Genomic DNA, 15,859 nt, shown 5'->3' with positions numbered 1-15,859 from the left:
GATAATAGGACTAGGAGAGCCAGGCAGCATTTATTTCCACATTTGCCGCATCGGGGCCACGTGAGGGGTTGTGATTTGAGCGTGAAACTCGAGCGGGGAAGCAGGGGCTGGGAGCAGGGCCAGATCCTGCCCGGAGCAGCAGATCTGCTCTCGGGGATCCCCAGGACAGGTCCCTTGCTCCCCCTCTGCGTTCCCACCTCGCTTCAGGCTGGCTCCACACCACCACCTCTCTTTTATCCACTTTATCTGACAAAGAAGGGAAAAAAATCACATGAATCGCTTGCTTTAACCTCTAGGTTTTCCTCCATTTTGTCTGGTTTACACAGGCAAAGGCGAAGGAGAGCTGCTAGGACTCGACAGCACGTAGGGCTCTGCACAGACCCAGGCTCCAGGCGTGCAGCTGCGTGAGCGAAGCGCGCGGCGGAGGGCTCGCAGGCAGATGTTTCCAGTCAAGGATGCTGCCAAGGAGCCGGGAATGCCGGGTTCACTACCTTGGTGTTATTTACATTTCTCAACATCTAGCAATAACCATGCCACGAGCAGTTGAAAAAGGGAAACGCGGAGCAGCAGGGGAGCGTTTCACCACAGCCTTCGCCGAGGGGGAAAGCCAAAAGCCGGTTTTATTCCCATTCGTCAACTTAGCCTTGTGTCATTTTGCCCTGCGAGCCACCAGGCGCTTTGCAGAGCAGCCTGAACGTGGCTCGTGTCACCTTCTCCTTCTGGCTTCCACAACAAACTGATTTCTTGCCCAGTTTCTCCTCCAGAGTAAGTGTGCTGCAAACCAAATGTTCCTGAGACCAAACCTGGCACACTCTTGGCTTTAAAAAAAATATATATAAAAAAATAGAGAGAGAAAAAAGAAAAAAACACCTTAGAGACTGTTGGGAGGGTGCACTTCGGCGGCATTCATCCAACCCTCAATGCTGAGACCCAGCAGGTCTGCGAATTGGCTGCCAGATCCAGCCTGGCAGCTGGAACAGCTCTGCCACGCGCTGCCCTGTCCACCCGAAAACACTGCAGCTTTATGCACAGAGCACGTTTTGACAACGTTCTCAGCCTGTCCCGAGGTGGCCCCAACAGCAAGAGATCGGGAGAGAAAGGGCGATGAGGAAAAAACATTTTTTCACAACAGCTTTATTATCCGCTGCATCCCTTCCGAGCCCACAGCAGAGGAGAGAGCAAAAAAAAGAGTCAACAGAGCCCATTTCTATTAAATCAGTATTTGCACAAGCTTTTAAGGGGTTCTGTGCTTGAAATATTTAAGCTGCACACTCTGTATCATGTTTCTTTTAAAGCGTCGTGCTGGCGAACACTGCCCAGACAGGGAACCTCTCCTGCAGGGAGCGGGGCTGCCCTCCTGCCACCACGGCACGCTCCCCTCGCCGAAGCAAACCAGACACTAATGCTATTTATGGATCCCATTGCAGAGCTAGACAGGCTTCCCAGCCACTATTCATCAACGTGCAAAGAGGTTTTACTCCACGGCGGGGATATCTAAGGGAAAAGAAGTCCGCAAATTCTGCCTTATTTCTTTTCAGAAGGCATGCACTGGGACAGCAGCGCAATAATCAACAGGGAAGAACGAGACCTGCAAATAGAGGTTGATCACAACTTCTCTGGGGACTACAATATTTAAAAAAAAATAATGAATGAGTTTCAAAATAAATAAATAAAATAAGATTTCCTAAAGGATGATTAGAGGAAACCAAGCATCCATGGAAAACACGGCCAGAGGATGTCACTCCCCTGCACCCTGAAGGAAGGCAAGGAGCTTAACTGTAAAATTCCCCTGCCTCACTGAAAAACACTACATCCAAGCTCCCAGAGCCATACAGCAGGACATACACCAGCACTGCTTTTAAATATTAACACCGCAGAGCCCGCTGACTCGCACTTTGGGGCTTTATTGGGAAGGACAGCTTTGTTCTTACAATCATTTTCATAGAAGCACCTTTGCATTTAAAATGCCAACTGTAAATGCATGTGCTGTTCACAGAAAGCACCCCCGACCAGGTAATTTGATATGCAAGAAGTTTTACAAAGCTCTCAAAGAGCCCAAGGACATTTGCAAGGGTAGATGCAAGTTTAGAATGAGTCTTAGCATATCATCAGCAAAAAACAATTCTATTCTTAGATATTTCCCTTCGGTGTTTCCTGTAATCTTCCCTTTTTTTCCCCTCCTACTCCTTTGAGAAATGAAGTTGTTTGGTTATTAGAAAAAAAAAAAAGCATGGAAGAACCTGTTCTGCAAGGCATATGAACAAAGCAGTATCTTCCAAAAAAAGAAAAGCTCATTCAAAAGTATGTAAATATTAGGGCTGGTAACACAAACAATGAAACCACAGGAAACACAAGAAATTAAGAATAGACCAGGACTTGTTTGATTTCTCGGCTGCTGGATGCATCAAAACTTCTCCGGGCTGGCCATATCAGGTTTATTCTCTGGATAACAGAGATGGGAGAGTTGACACAGAAAGTTTGAAGGGGGAAACAAAATCAGCATCTGGCCTGATCCTTCTTGGGCTCCTTGGCAGGCACGGGTACCAACCACCAGGCAAGCACCTACCCCCAGCACTCAACATGGCACGCACCGGGGGCGAGCCTCCTGCACCCAGCAGTGAATCGCAGCCTTGCTGCAAGGAGTAGTTAGCAAAACCAGCCACTCATGCTTCACAGCACCCTGAACACATCCAGAAATCTGCTCCTGAACGAGGAGCGGCTTGCTGATGCTGAAGGAGAGGTGGCAATTAGTTCCCAGTGTGCTCCATGCCACTGCCACTCTGCAACTCCCCCTAGCTTGAAGGGGCACATCCATAGCCCATCCATGCATTTTCCAGCTCAGGTGTATTCCCCAAATCCCTGTTGCTGCTAGACACCTGTGTAACAGCATCCCAGGGCACAGGAAAGCATTACGTAGAGGAGAGCAAAACGTTGCTCTGCTGAGCATCACGACCACACTGCAACAGCTCCCTGCTCTTCATTTCGGCTTCCATCAAGGACTGAAGCAAACCCCATCCCTCATTCTCACGTTATCCAGTGGCTCTGATCCAGCATTAGCTAAGACAGCCAAAAAAAAAAAATCCTTACAAAGAAAACAGTTTAGCTCCCTCAAAGCAAACATCAAGTGATGCAGCATTCCTGAAGACAAAACTTAACAAGAGTTGAAGCACGTTTCCTCCAAACGGCCCAAGTTTTCTCTCGGCACTGGAATATCATAAGCCCCGGGCATAAATACACACAGGTATTTATGCAAACGGTATTGGTATTTCTTTATTAGTATCAGAAGCAGCGATGAGACAGGATTTTTTAGTAAAAGTTGGCAAAGATCACAAATTAATTTCTAGAGGGAGGAAAAAAAATATCTATCTTCCAAGCACAGCATAAAAGACTTTCTAAATTTACACTCACTGAATGCCCTTTATCATTTTCAGACACTTCAAACACTCACTCGGTTTGTATAACGCAGTGTACAATAACTGGGTGATTGCCATTTATCTACCATCTCAAAGCACACAACAGAGGGAATGGGTCACGCAAGCAGCTTAGCAAAGAAAGGCTGGGAAAGCATACGTTTTGCAGTTTCAGGAAGATATCCACATTTTCAAGCATTTTCTTTGCCATAAGCCCTCCGTGCTCTTCAGGTAGCTCTGAGATTTCATTTCAGAGCTTGCTGTCAGTCTCCGAAGCACCAGCATTTTGTATGCCCGCTGCTGGGACAGGATCTCTGATTATTCTCAGGCAGCCTGATGACTTCTGAACTTTGAGATTATAACACAAGAAAGTTACTGAATACTCACATGCAAGTCGATTGGCTAAGAAAAAGCAGCACAAAGTCCTGCCAAAATCCTAGTTAATCTGATAAAGCCAAAACCAGGGAGGTCTTAAGCACTCTTTTCCCCCGTAGTTTAAACAGAGCTAATTCCAGCTGCAGAAGGAAGCACACCGCGTTTTGCAGCACACCTCTTCAGCAGATACTGCATCTGATACCACCGTCAAGCAACTGCCCGTGAGGAAGCTGTAAGAGTAAAAAGTAAAATACCCAGAATACAGGAAGATGTGGGACTTAGACATGAATTTCACAGATGGGCAAACGTCGCTTGTAATCCGAATGGAGGAGGGAGAAACAAATTAATGACATGTCCATGACAGGCAACTGGTTACCTCTCCAGCACTGCTTGGATTTTCCTACATCCAACGCGCTCCACAAACAATTAATCCTCTTAACATCCATGCAAACATATTTATTATCTGCAGTCATAGCTTGCAAGCTCTTTAAGCAATGAGCTGGTTCTTTTTCTAGCTTAAAACAGGGCTCAGTACAATCGGGACCGAGGCTCTGCCTTAGCTGAGAAACGCCTGCCGAGTTGTATCGTCCCATCGCCCTGCTCCCCCCAGCATTTTCTGGAGACAATGAGCAAGACCCCCACTCGAGCACCCAAACAGGCACTGGCAACCTCCTCAAAAGCCCTCAAACCCTCAGCCTCCATGCTGCACGCACCCTACTTCAGCCAATGATGACGAGAAGACTCATTCAGAAATTCATCAGTGGCCACGGCCAGCGCGGAGAAGTGGCTCTGAGCTCAGCCCACGTTGCACAAGCAGCCGGGCACAGGTCAGTTCTTGAGCCGAAATCCCCAGCGAACACCCCCAGCAGCCCTGCAGACGAGGCACGATTTATGTTCCTGGTGGTGACTGCGCTGCTCAATACAGGAAAACCCGCAGCTACCCAACGTCTGCAGCAACATTTCGCCTTGCATCACACAAAAGCGTGAAGAGTCACCTGGACCTTGTGAAATGATTGCTTGTTAAACAAGCCTTCCCTTCGCAGCAGCGCAGGGAAAGGGGGTTGAAGTCTTCATTTCTCTAGCCAGCCCTCGGTTAAGACAAGCTCCCCTCTTTGCAGCTGCTAAGAGAAGAGAAAGTGTAAACATTTACATTTAATGCAACGAAAGGTTTGCTCACCACCTCGTGTAACGCCGCGCTCGCAGACGATGATCACTCATCGTAAAATGGGTGGAGCGGCCACAAACCACTCAGCGATGGAAAATCTGACTCCCTTGTCAAGGGAAGCTCCTGCCCGGGCTGCAAACCCCATGGAGACATGCAAAGCGCTGTCGTTACTCCCAGTGTGGGAAGTCTTTCAGCTACGGATGCAAAAACATCTGCTACGTAGCATGTGAACCGGCATATTTTACTTTCATCTCCAGGATCAATATCTGCACTGACTTAAAGAGCTTCAGCTCAGACTGCAGGAACTGTTTTAATCTAGGTCACACAAACTCATTCATCCCCGGTTTGTTTAAAACACAGCACTCCTCGAGCTCAAAGTGCAGAGTTTAAGACGTCCAGTGCCATCAGCAAGGCAGCCTTGTTGCTACACCGCAAGATTTACGAGAGCACAGAACAAACCCAACAGAATTTGTCACGTAAGACCTTAGGTACGCGGCGGCATAAGCCTCACTCCTCAGCTGACTCACCGAGTGATGTGAACCGAGAAAGGGGCAAGCCCCAGTTCTGCTGTGATCTTAGCCGTGGGTTCAACGCTGTATGTACTCATGCATCAAGAGAAATCGCCTTGTATACCCAACACATCTTGATATCCCGTCTCCCCTTCCCTCCCCTCAAAAAAGTCACTTCCCCCGTTCTTTAACACCTGCTTCCTCCATCCAAGCATTCATTGTCCAAACGCTATTATGGGACCAAAGGCTCCAGCATCCCAGAGGAAACTCGGGAGGAAAACCAGTCTATAAAATGAGCAGTCTCCATACAAGACCTCGCCATTCACTGCATTAACCCCAGACCTTGGCATTCCTTATTTTTCCCCTTCCTTACTATTGCCTCCAAGGCTCATCCAGGTGCCAAGACACACGTGCCAGGAAGGCGAGTGTGCCACACGTCCTGGTACCCAGCCCCGCTGCATTTGCACACGAGGAGGGGGCTCAGCCCTGCAGGATGCTCGCAGCCGGCCGCAATACCTGCAGGAAGCAGCATCCGTGCGTCACGCAGCCCAGGCGCCTTTGCCCATGGAAAAAAGAGAAAAGGGTGAGTCAGTAGCTCGAGTCGGGAGGCGGCCTGGCTTAAAACAGCTGTTCCATGCCAAAATACTTGTAATGGTTGTATTAACTGTAGCGCTCGGGCTTATGTAGCAGTTACACCACTGGGGGCAGAGACACGTTGGGAAAGAGATTTACTTTCCCAAGTAACTTTGCCAGAAACCTCAGATACAATTTAGATGAAGCTACAAAGCCCGACACAGGTTTTAACATAACTTAGTGCTCCAATCTGCATTAGTCATGGGTGATAAAAAGCACGGAGCCACATGTGGGACTGAAACACGGCTCGTCAGGTAGTCTCTCACCACCCAGCCCTGAACATCGCCATCCAGTGCCATACACCCTCCTGCTCTACTCCAAGACGATCGCTGTACATCGCACACAGCAAGAATAAGTCTCACCAAGGTTCATCTCTTCATTTAAATGAAGTAATTCATCACCTATTTTATTTTCCCTCCCACTCAGAGAAAAAAAAAAAACACACCTGAAGTCACTGCTACAGAAGGAAATCCTTAACTCCTTCCCTTTACCTTTCCCTTTTCACTTTAAACAACAATTTGGGGAAATTTCTGATCGCACTTTGCAAATGGAAAGTTAAAAGCAGTTTAACAAAAAGACTGAAAACTAGTAGCATTTGTGAAAGGTTGAGCAGACAGCTGAATGAAGTTAAAAAAGATTTTTTTGCAGCTGCTCTGGCAAAGGCTAACATTTAGTACAGACCATAAGAAAGTATCACAACCGCTTGAAATTAAGATGTCGGGGATCAGTTGCAAGTACCCGTGCTCATACATTTTAAACAGCATCTCAGAAATGCAACTACACAGGATCAACCTCACGGACAGGAGCAAGCCATCACCACCCCACCAGTCCCAGGGAAACTACTGGAAAACTGATGCAAGGACTACCCATGCAAGAAAACTATGACAGTTCGTTTGCGTAATCTGTTGTTTAAAAATAATAATAATAAAAAAATATACACACCACTTCTGAAAGATAAGAGCACCTAGATGGGAAAAGAATTCACTATGTACAGGACAAGTTATGGAACCACAGGAAAAAGGGTGAATTCTGTGTCTTTATGGAAACAGAAGAGGCAGAAGATGCCATACCATTCCCTCATACAACATGCTTAGAATACATTTTGTTTCAAGCCCTCAATACTACATCTGTAAGAGATGCTGACAGTAGTTTCAGGGGTATTTTTTACTTAGACTTTCTCCAAGCCCATGCCCAATATTTGAGAGGCTCCCAAACAGCTCCGTGCTTGGACTGCGAGAACTCTATTGCTATTCTAGCAAGGACTTTATTTTTTTTTCTGTTGCGAAAACCGCACAAGAAACTCTTCCACATCCAATTTTTATTTTATTTTTTTTTTTACATCTATATATAGATATAGATATGAAAATCTTGTTAGGCTGCATGACCACATCATGACATAGGATCAAGTACAGCTACAACAGAATTAAAGTTTATTTTCTGCAAGCATCACACTGCAAACTTTTTAAAAAATGTTGACTACTTAAAAGTATTTGTGATTACACCCTCTTCCTCAGGGACTTGTAAGTGTACCTAAAATGGTTACAAAGGAAAAAAAGATGATAAAAATGTCAGGGTTCACTTTTGCAGGGGACATCTCTCCTCAGCCTGCCTAGAAGTAATGGCAGTCTTAGGGAACTTTAAAAGGAAACAATTTAACTTCTAACTCACTGGCTTATCTCAGAAACATCTATCTCCTTAGTCATCTTCACATGCTGTAAAACAGGGATGGGCACTGCAGTCAAATGCCTTCTTTGCAATCGGAAAAGCACTTCCAAGGGTGCAGCTCCAGGAGAACTTCCCTGAAGGAAGCACCGGAGCAAGGGCGCATCTCCTGCCGCTGCCCCACCGGGCACAGGGCGACGCGACGCAGGCAGAAGGAGCCGTTTGGCTGAGCTTTCCTCCACCAGGGAACTGATCTGAGGTAAGAACTGTACAGAAATAATAAGAATATTAAGTTATTCTTGACTGGAATCAACGCCCCAGTCTGGTTCATTAAACAGACCCGTAAATACCTGCATGGCCCGGCCGGGGAGCAGGAACAGGCTGCTTACAGCTTCACCACACAAAAGAGCTCACGAAATTGCAGTCCGAGGTTAGGGTAACCCTGACAAAGTTTTAACCTATTGCCTGCTTCACCACAATCTCTGGGAAGGAATGAAGCTGTTTACTGGCTCCGTGGTGTCACGGCGGATTTGTCACGTAGACAGCAACCGAGAAGTCACCCTGCTGGCGTGGCAAAGGGAATGGGCCATAAATATATAAAGGTAGATGTTTTCCACAAAGATCCGTACAGCTTGAATGCAGCAACAAGTTCCCAGCCTAGCTGCTTTCCCTGGAGTGCTGCCATCCCATTTTCTTATCACTAACCAAAGTAACTAACCAGCTAACTCCAAGTGATGGGCTTTACCTTCCAGATCTACATTAAAGTCATTTGCAAGGGAGAAAGGCGGGTTTAAAATAAATAAATAAATAAATAGAAAGGCAAGAGGATGGTGTGCCACATCCCTGGCTTTGTTTTCAAAAGCAGCCAAGAACTGCGATGCCAGGCTGCGGCACCACGATTTAAGTGTTTGAGTTTTCGGTAAGTACTAGGAGTGGCTGATTCCCGCCCCACATCTAATTGTTGTCAGCAGTTTTCAAGGGGAAGAAAAAAAAAAAAAAAAAAGGTGAAAGGCAACTACATTTTTTTTTTGTAAACATCTGATGGTGTCTAACACCCTAACACAAAGTTTTGGTTCAGAGAAGCGTGGTGCTTTCTGGAAATGACCGTGCAGGTGGTGCATGCCAGGCTCCCAGGCAGGCTGTATCCCCCGTGGTGAGCCACAGCCAAACTGTATTTATGTCCACAGAGCTACCAGCTGCTCCACAAAGTCACTTATTACCTTCATCCCATGGGTGATCATTGCAAACAAGCAACAAACGAGCACTTGGCACCAGGCAATCCCAAGCTGCAGGCTGCGAGGTGCTTCCCACCTGAGCTGCGTGGCCGTTCAGCCTTTTGTGTGCCTGCAGACAGGATGCTGCCGATGTTCCCCTCTGCCTGGAAAGCAGGTCAACACCGCCAAACCACTACCCATCAACCTGCTAAAATACGGGGCCACGATCACTCAGGGAGAGCAAATCACATCCCGGCAGCCTCCTGCACTACCCAGCCTTTCACCCCAGCTGTTAACTTCTGCACGCTGCCTGCCATCTCTAGCAAAACCAAACCCAAAGATTATCCGTACTTATCAGCTACGTGGTTCAATTTACTGCGGGCTACTTGTTGCCTGTGTGGGGAACCCCCACAGAAATAATATATAATAGCACTCGCATAGATTGCAGATAACGAGCTAGAGCACTAAGCAGGAAGGCTTCCAGGCTGCTTCAAGGACTGTTTTACAGGCAAGTGGAACATCACCAAATACCGGGCAGAGAAAACTGATCTGTTGGTGTCCTGAATAAGAAGAGGAAAAGAAATAACGTACAGCATGCACAACGACTTCCACTGACCATTTTTCTGTTCAGCAGCTATCTGTTAAAACTTCTTATGCCAGCAGAAGGCTCTACAAAAGCCCCCCCTGCCCTTGTAACACTACCAGTAAGCCTACCAGCGTTTTTCTTCTCTGGTATAATTTATAGAGCACTGCCCTACCTCATGCCTTGGATAGAATAACCAGATTCCTTTAACAGCACTTAATCCCCCTCTCAGTACAGAAGTGTACCCTGGACCAGAACACGGCTTAGTCAGGAGCGTATCCTGCTGAGAGATTAGCAGCAAGTTCTGCGTGAGCCTGCATCCAACAGCTTCCCCACACAGCCTATGTTTAAAACCCTCCATTTACCTGGCAGGGCTCTATTTGTATGAAAAGCTGGGACTTTTCAACTGCGTTTTTCCTCCTCTGCTGCTGTGGGGCTGTAAATCATGCACACCAAGCTCCTGCCTGGCTCTCTGGCCCCTATTCCTCCACGCATTGCCACGTCCTCACCTTTTGGACCGTGCTGACCATCCCTTGGCCCCCAGACCTGGTTGCCAGACACGGGCTGGAGCACGGGGCCGACACGATGCCGCGCTACCTGCGGGGAGACTTGTAATTCAGGCTGCCTGCAGAACCCGTCTGCCTTGCCCAACTCCACATCCGTGCCCTTCTAGCAACAGCCCCAGGCCAGCCTGTCTGCCCAGCGCCGGGCAGCGCCGAGAGGACAGACGGGAGACGCGCCAGGCTCATGCCATAAGCACAGGAGATAGGTACATGCTTGAACCCGTGCCAGGGGACAACGCACGCCTGGGTTATCCTCACCTTGCTTAATGCACCCGTACCCTGCTACGAGGCCTGGAAATAAAAAAAAAAAAAAAAGAAAGGAAAAAAAAGGGTCCAAGCAAAATATCTCACCACGAAAGGTGACAGCCTGGAACCGCAGTGGTGTAGCAAGAGCCCTCTGCGTGAACGGGTGCTCCTCTAGCACAGACAGCTTCTGCCCACAGACACGGATGTTGTGAGGTTAATGTCAATCTACACCCACTGCTAGGATATCTCTGAATAAAATACACCTCCTCTAACACAGCGCTAACTGAATCACGCGTGCCTTACCTTCATGGGACTGTGAGGAACTCGGTTCACCTCCGCAGTCCCCCTACAACTTGGCAAGGGTGTGCAAAGCACCAAAAGCACGCCAGGCAAGGGAGGGATTTTCAGCTGAAGAGAGTCACCAGAGGGGGAAATAATGTAGTTTGGCCTTTTAAAACCACTGAGATTACGTTAGCTGGAACTGCCAGCACACGAGACACTCACAGATCTCAGAGCAACTGTCTAAACTCAGCGCTGAAGCTACATGCTTTACATATTTCTACTGCACCGCGTATCTCCATGAGCACCTACAGTTTTATGGCTGACACGGGTTGCAGGGAACACCGCAGCTACCAACTGTCCTGCACGAGCCCAGCATTCATAATCCCTTTATCAAGACCCCGTCTGGTCATCCACAACCAGCACGGAACACCCTTACGAACTTTTTAAAGCACTTTTTCTCTCCTGAGCTCCAGCTAACGAGCAGCCCTGCGAAGGACACAGGGCAGAGCCCATTACAGAGGTCAGCAAAACTCGGCTCCACTAATCCCAGCTCCTTTCCATGACTCGTGGGGATAACGCGGCCACGGCCGGTGGATTAACCAGCTCGGACAATTCGCAGGTGAAGAAACAAGCACGCTTTCACAATCCTCACCCAGGAATCGTCGCAGTGGCTTTAGGAGAAGTGGGGCTCCCCTCGAGCACATTTCCCAGCAGCAGGGCGACCCCACAACAAGAGCCCCCCAGCCACGACCCCCTGCCCGGCTCCAACAACCCACTGAGCCCTAAAGATAGAAAAAAAAACAAGAACTGAAGAAACTGATTGAAAACCCGGATTACTCTCTCAGCAAAACCCAAACAAACTAAGATACAAAGTTGCATCAGCGAAGCTCGAGGTTTTGTTGATTTCTCCCCCCCCCCAGCAGCACATCAATGGGCTGAATAGCGAGGAGGGAGGCTGGGGGCCAGCCGGGGGGGCTGTTTGTGTGTATATAAGCGTGTGTTTGTGTAGATCTGCGTGTGTTTGTGTATTTCTGGGGGTGTGTTCGTGTGCTCCCCCCCCGCAGCAGCCCGGGCACACGGCCGGGGGTCGCTCCCCCCCTCTCCCCCGGGCAGCCCGCAGACAATAGGGGCGGGAGCAGGCGAGGCGCGGCGCGCCAGCAAAGAAGCGAAAAGTAAAGGAAAAGAGTGAGAAATAAGGAAAAAAAAAATAAAAAATAAAATAAAGAGAAAAAAAGCACGCGAGGCTGAGCGGCTCCGCACGAAGTTGCGCGGAGAAAAGCTCCGAGGAAGAGGAGGAGGAGGAGGAGGAAGGGCGGGGAAGTGTCCGAGGGACCGCGGAGGGGCCCCACTCCCTCACCACCCCAAAAGACCCCTTTTTATCCCCCTAAACCCCCTCCCCATCCTCCGCAAAAACTCCTGCGGGGCTCACACACTCACCCCACGGCGGGCGGGCGGCTTCGCCCCCTGGCAGCAGCGGGGCCGGGAGGGAAGGGAGAGGGACAGGGGACGGGGAGAAGGGAAAGGGAAAAGGAGGGGGGGGAAAGGAGATGGGAAAGGAGGGAGGGGGGTGGGAAAAGCGGCCGGGCCGGGTGCTCTCCGCCCGGGGAGGCGGGCAGGAAGGAGGGCCGGGGGCTGCGGGCTGCGAGCCGAGAGCCGCCGCCGTGCCCGCCCCCGAGCCGCCAGCCCGCATGCGCCGCCCGCCGGGCCGGGCCGGGCCGGGCCGCCCCCGGGCAGGGGGCAGCGGGTGGGGGGCGGGCAGTGCCCGGCCGGGGGCTTGGGGTCGGGGGAGATTCAGCCCAGAGACCCCCGGGTGAAGCGGGGCTGTCGGGGAGTGGCACCCCCGCACCCCCCCCCCCGGTCACCTGGCTGGCCCCGCTCCTTGGGCTCGCTGAGGTTTGGGTGTTTCTGGTGCGAAAAGAAGCAGAGAACTTTTTTATTATTGATTTTTTTAATTCTTTTTTAATGTGCTTTTTATTTTATTTTATTTTATTTTATTTTATTTTATTTTATTTTATTTTATTTTATTTTATTTTATTTTATTTTATTTTATTTTATTTTATTTTATTTTTACTTAAATGGGATACTTCCTCCCCACACACTAGACAGGAGCTTTAATGGCTTGTTTAGTTTGGTATGTTGCTGCTGGTGTGCCCACCTCCTGCAATGGATAAGTCCTCCCCCAGCACAAGCTGATCTGCTGCACGCACACGCTGCACATCGCTTCCTAGCTCAAAATCCAGCAGCTCCACTCGTGCCCCGCGGGGACAGCCTGCAGCCCTGTCCTGCTCCGCAGCACCTTCCCACTGCTCTGCTGCATGAGGTGTGGAGTTTGATCCAGGACGATCTCCCTCGCTGTTCCCATGCCTTGCCCCGTAAGATGGTGGCAATGGCAACCCACCGTCAGCAGATGCATTCATGTGGCCTGTGGTCCGCGTGTGGCTAGGTTTGGGGAGGCCTCTGGAGAGAAGATGCACGAGCAGTTGTGGCGGTGACCTGCCTTCAGTTAGTGTTTATGATGGAAGCTCTTGGAAATGAGTTCATGTGGTGGCCCAACGTTTCCCCTCTGCTTAACCTACTGCATACAGATGCATCCTGCTAGCCCTGGTGGTAGCCAGGCGATCATAGCTACAAAGACAGCGGCCACGCTGAGTTACTCGTGCGATTCCTGTCGCACTAAAGGTGGGCAGCCTCACCTCACTGCAGCCGACCCCAAAAACACTTGCTGTACTTCCCAAAAAGACCTTGCTGCTGGCCAGAGAGCTGGACAAAGGATGCGGGTAATTTCTGTACCTGGTGTGCTCTCTCTGGAGAATAAAAATAATAATACTGAGCTGTGTACAGTGGAGATTTCCTGCTGAAAGTGCTCTGCATGAGCTTGGCATCGTCTTCCAAGGTGTGCAGTGCTGATCCTGTATAAATCAGCTAAAATAATAAAAATGGTTTCACCCCTTGTGCAATGTGATCATCTGGAGGCTGAAACATACTGACACTGTACGCCCTTTTAAACCAGGATGTAAAGCAATAATTTCTCATACATGGCTCCAGCAGGGTGAGGCACCTGAGAGCAGGGATACTAGAAATACAATTTAATTTGCCTTCCTCCCATCCCTGTAAGAAGGGCGTACGAGAGGAACACTCGGAAGTTCCCAGACTCAAAAAGGGGACGGCACAGGATGGCTCAGGAAAGAGCACCATCTAGTGAAAAGCCACCTCCTGCAGAAACTGTCCCCTCCGAGTCTCCAACCAAACAATGACTAACCCAGCCCAGCCCAGCCCAACCTACCTCATAACGTGAGGCAATCAGGAGGAGGTAGCGTGGTGACAGATAACAGGTGCCTAAAATTTTCCATAACACACGCTTCGAGATCTGGAGCTTTACACTCCTGGCCATCCATCAAGGGCAAGTTTCTTTGCTTGGTGGCCCCAACCTGGCGAGCCAACCTCTGTCTGTGGCTGCCTCTCCAGGGCTGGCATGGCCCCAGGCCTGCCAAAGGCCCCAGCTCTGTCTTCGGGATCAGGAGGCAAACAAAGGCTGCAAATAGTTCAGAGAGGCTTTGCACGTGAGGATACAAGTGTAATCTGCAAGCAAGGCTGCCCAGGAGTGTTTACCACAGCCATAATATTCCAGGAGGCAAGGAAATGAGCTTAGAAAACAGAAGTATCAAGGAATTTGTGAAGGGAGATGGCTTTCAATTTACTTCTGACAGGCAGGAGTTTCTGGGCGATGACTCCCCGCTGGTAAATGGGGGAGTCTGGGGAGATTTTATGTGGTGGCTGAAGTTGTGGGCAGATTGCCGAGTCAGGGAGCTTCCAAGCACAGCTCTCCTCGCCCTCTGCTCAGCGAGGTGGGGCAGCGCAGCCTCCAGCACCAAAGCTTAGCAGGAGGCCGCCTGAGCTCAGACTGCACAGCAGCGAGGCGATGGGACCGACTAATGGGCCCCGTCCTTCACAGGAAGCCTGACCCTTTCACTCCAGGAATCAAAAAGGGGGCAGAGAGGGTGTAATTGCATATATTTCTGTGAGAGCAAGCTTCTCCAGAGCACCAGGCGTTGGCCATGACTTATGTGGGGAATTATAAAGGCAGGAAGGGACATGGGGTGAGTACTGAGCTCCGTGAAGTGCCAGGCAGAGGTTCAGGCCTGGTCACAGCCCAGGCTCCCCTACCCTACAGAAGGGCTCTTAAGGCCTCTGCCCAGGACCAGAGCAAGGAAAATCTCCACTGCCAGCCACTTCAGATGCCCAGCCATGCTCTCATCAGCACATCACTCTGCCTCCCTGCCTTCACCAGGATGTAGTCTGTGCTCTACTTATGTCTTTCAATTGTTTCCACCCCCAAATCCTTTATCTCAAAATATCCTGCCTGCACCCACATATAACCACAAACCAAAAAAGAGAGACAGTAGATGAGGGAAAATTTGTGTGGCAGCTTTGCGGATGCTAGCTTTCCGACAAATTGTTTGCCTTCAAATTGTCTTTGACACTGGTTCCCCCATGCCGTAAGTCCAGTAAATAAAAATGAAAAATAATATATATATATATATAAAATAATCAGATGTTCTTTCATTGCTTCTTTCAGGGTTTAATTTGTCACAAACTTTGCTTCAGGGCTCCTTACTCCTTGCTCGGGAACCAGATTTAAGTACTAGTTGCACTCGCGAATGAGAATGGAATTTGGATCTGCACAACATAATCTGAACGTTTGTGTGTAGTGGCATGAATTAGCAACATGAGCGCATTGTTCCCATTTGCTGGAAATTAGCTGTCCTTGCAACTGAATAGAAAACAGAGTTCAATGTAATGATGGAAGCAGCAACTATTAAAGATTTGTTTTCATCATGTTTAAGCAGCTACAAAACTGAGACACAGAGCATGAGTGTGGCTGACAATCATGTGCTGGGCTTTCTTTGTGTTTCTCTTTGAAGCCGGTGCCTGTAAAATGAGGCACTGGTAGCTGAGATAACAGCAGCCACACCTGAAGAGATTTGAATACCATTTTACTTCTTCACTCTCTACCACTATCGTCTGGAAAGTCCTGTGAGCTGAGTAATTTTTACTGCAAAATTATTGCCTGTGATTGAGAGCAGCCATCAGCTGAAGCTTCCCCTTTCTTGGGAAGGATATATCGCAGTCAGCATGTAAAAGCCCTCAGTAAGTCACAGTCATCAGACACTGGAGTTTGCCCTTAGGACAGGAGATAGCCTGGAATGGGTGACAGCA

At 49.1% G+C, this 15,859-nt stretch overlaps 1 protein-coding gene across 12 annotated transcripts in view; it reads right to left on the bottom strand.

Moving 5' to 3' along the window:
* AKAP13 (A-kinase anchoring protein 13) overlaps nt 1-12,239 on the bottom strand; it is a 216,912-nt gene extending 204,673 nt beyond the window's left edge. For 10 of the 12 annotated variants that reach the window (XM_068696269.1, XM_068696267.1, XM_068696274.1 and 7 more), the window contains exon 1: nt 12,080-12,238. The gene's annotated coding sequence lies outside the window, so the exon portion shown is untranslated. Of the gene's footprint in view, nt 1-12,079 lie in introns of all 12 variants that reach the window. The other 2 variants (XM_068696270.1, XM_068696280.1) reach the window with 2 other exon arrangements.
* Nucleotides 12,240-15,859: the final 3,620 nt, after the last annotated feature.

Source organism: Anas acuta, chromosome 12, assembly GCF_963932015.1.
Source record: "Anas acuta chromosome 12, bAnaAcu1.1, whole genome shotgun sequence".
NCBI lineage: Eukaryota > Metazoa > Chordata > Aves > Anseriformes > Anatidae > Anas > Anas acuta.
Note: the sequence above shows the minus strand (reverse complement) of the source record. Positions and strands in the feature narration are given on the sequence as shown.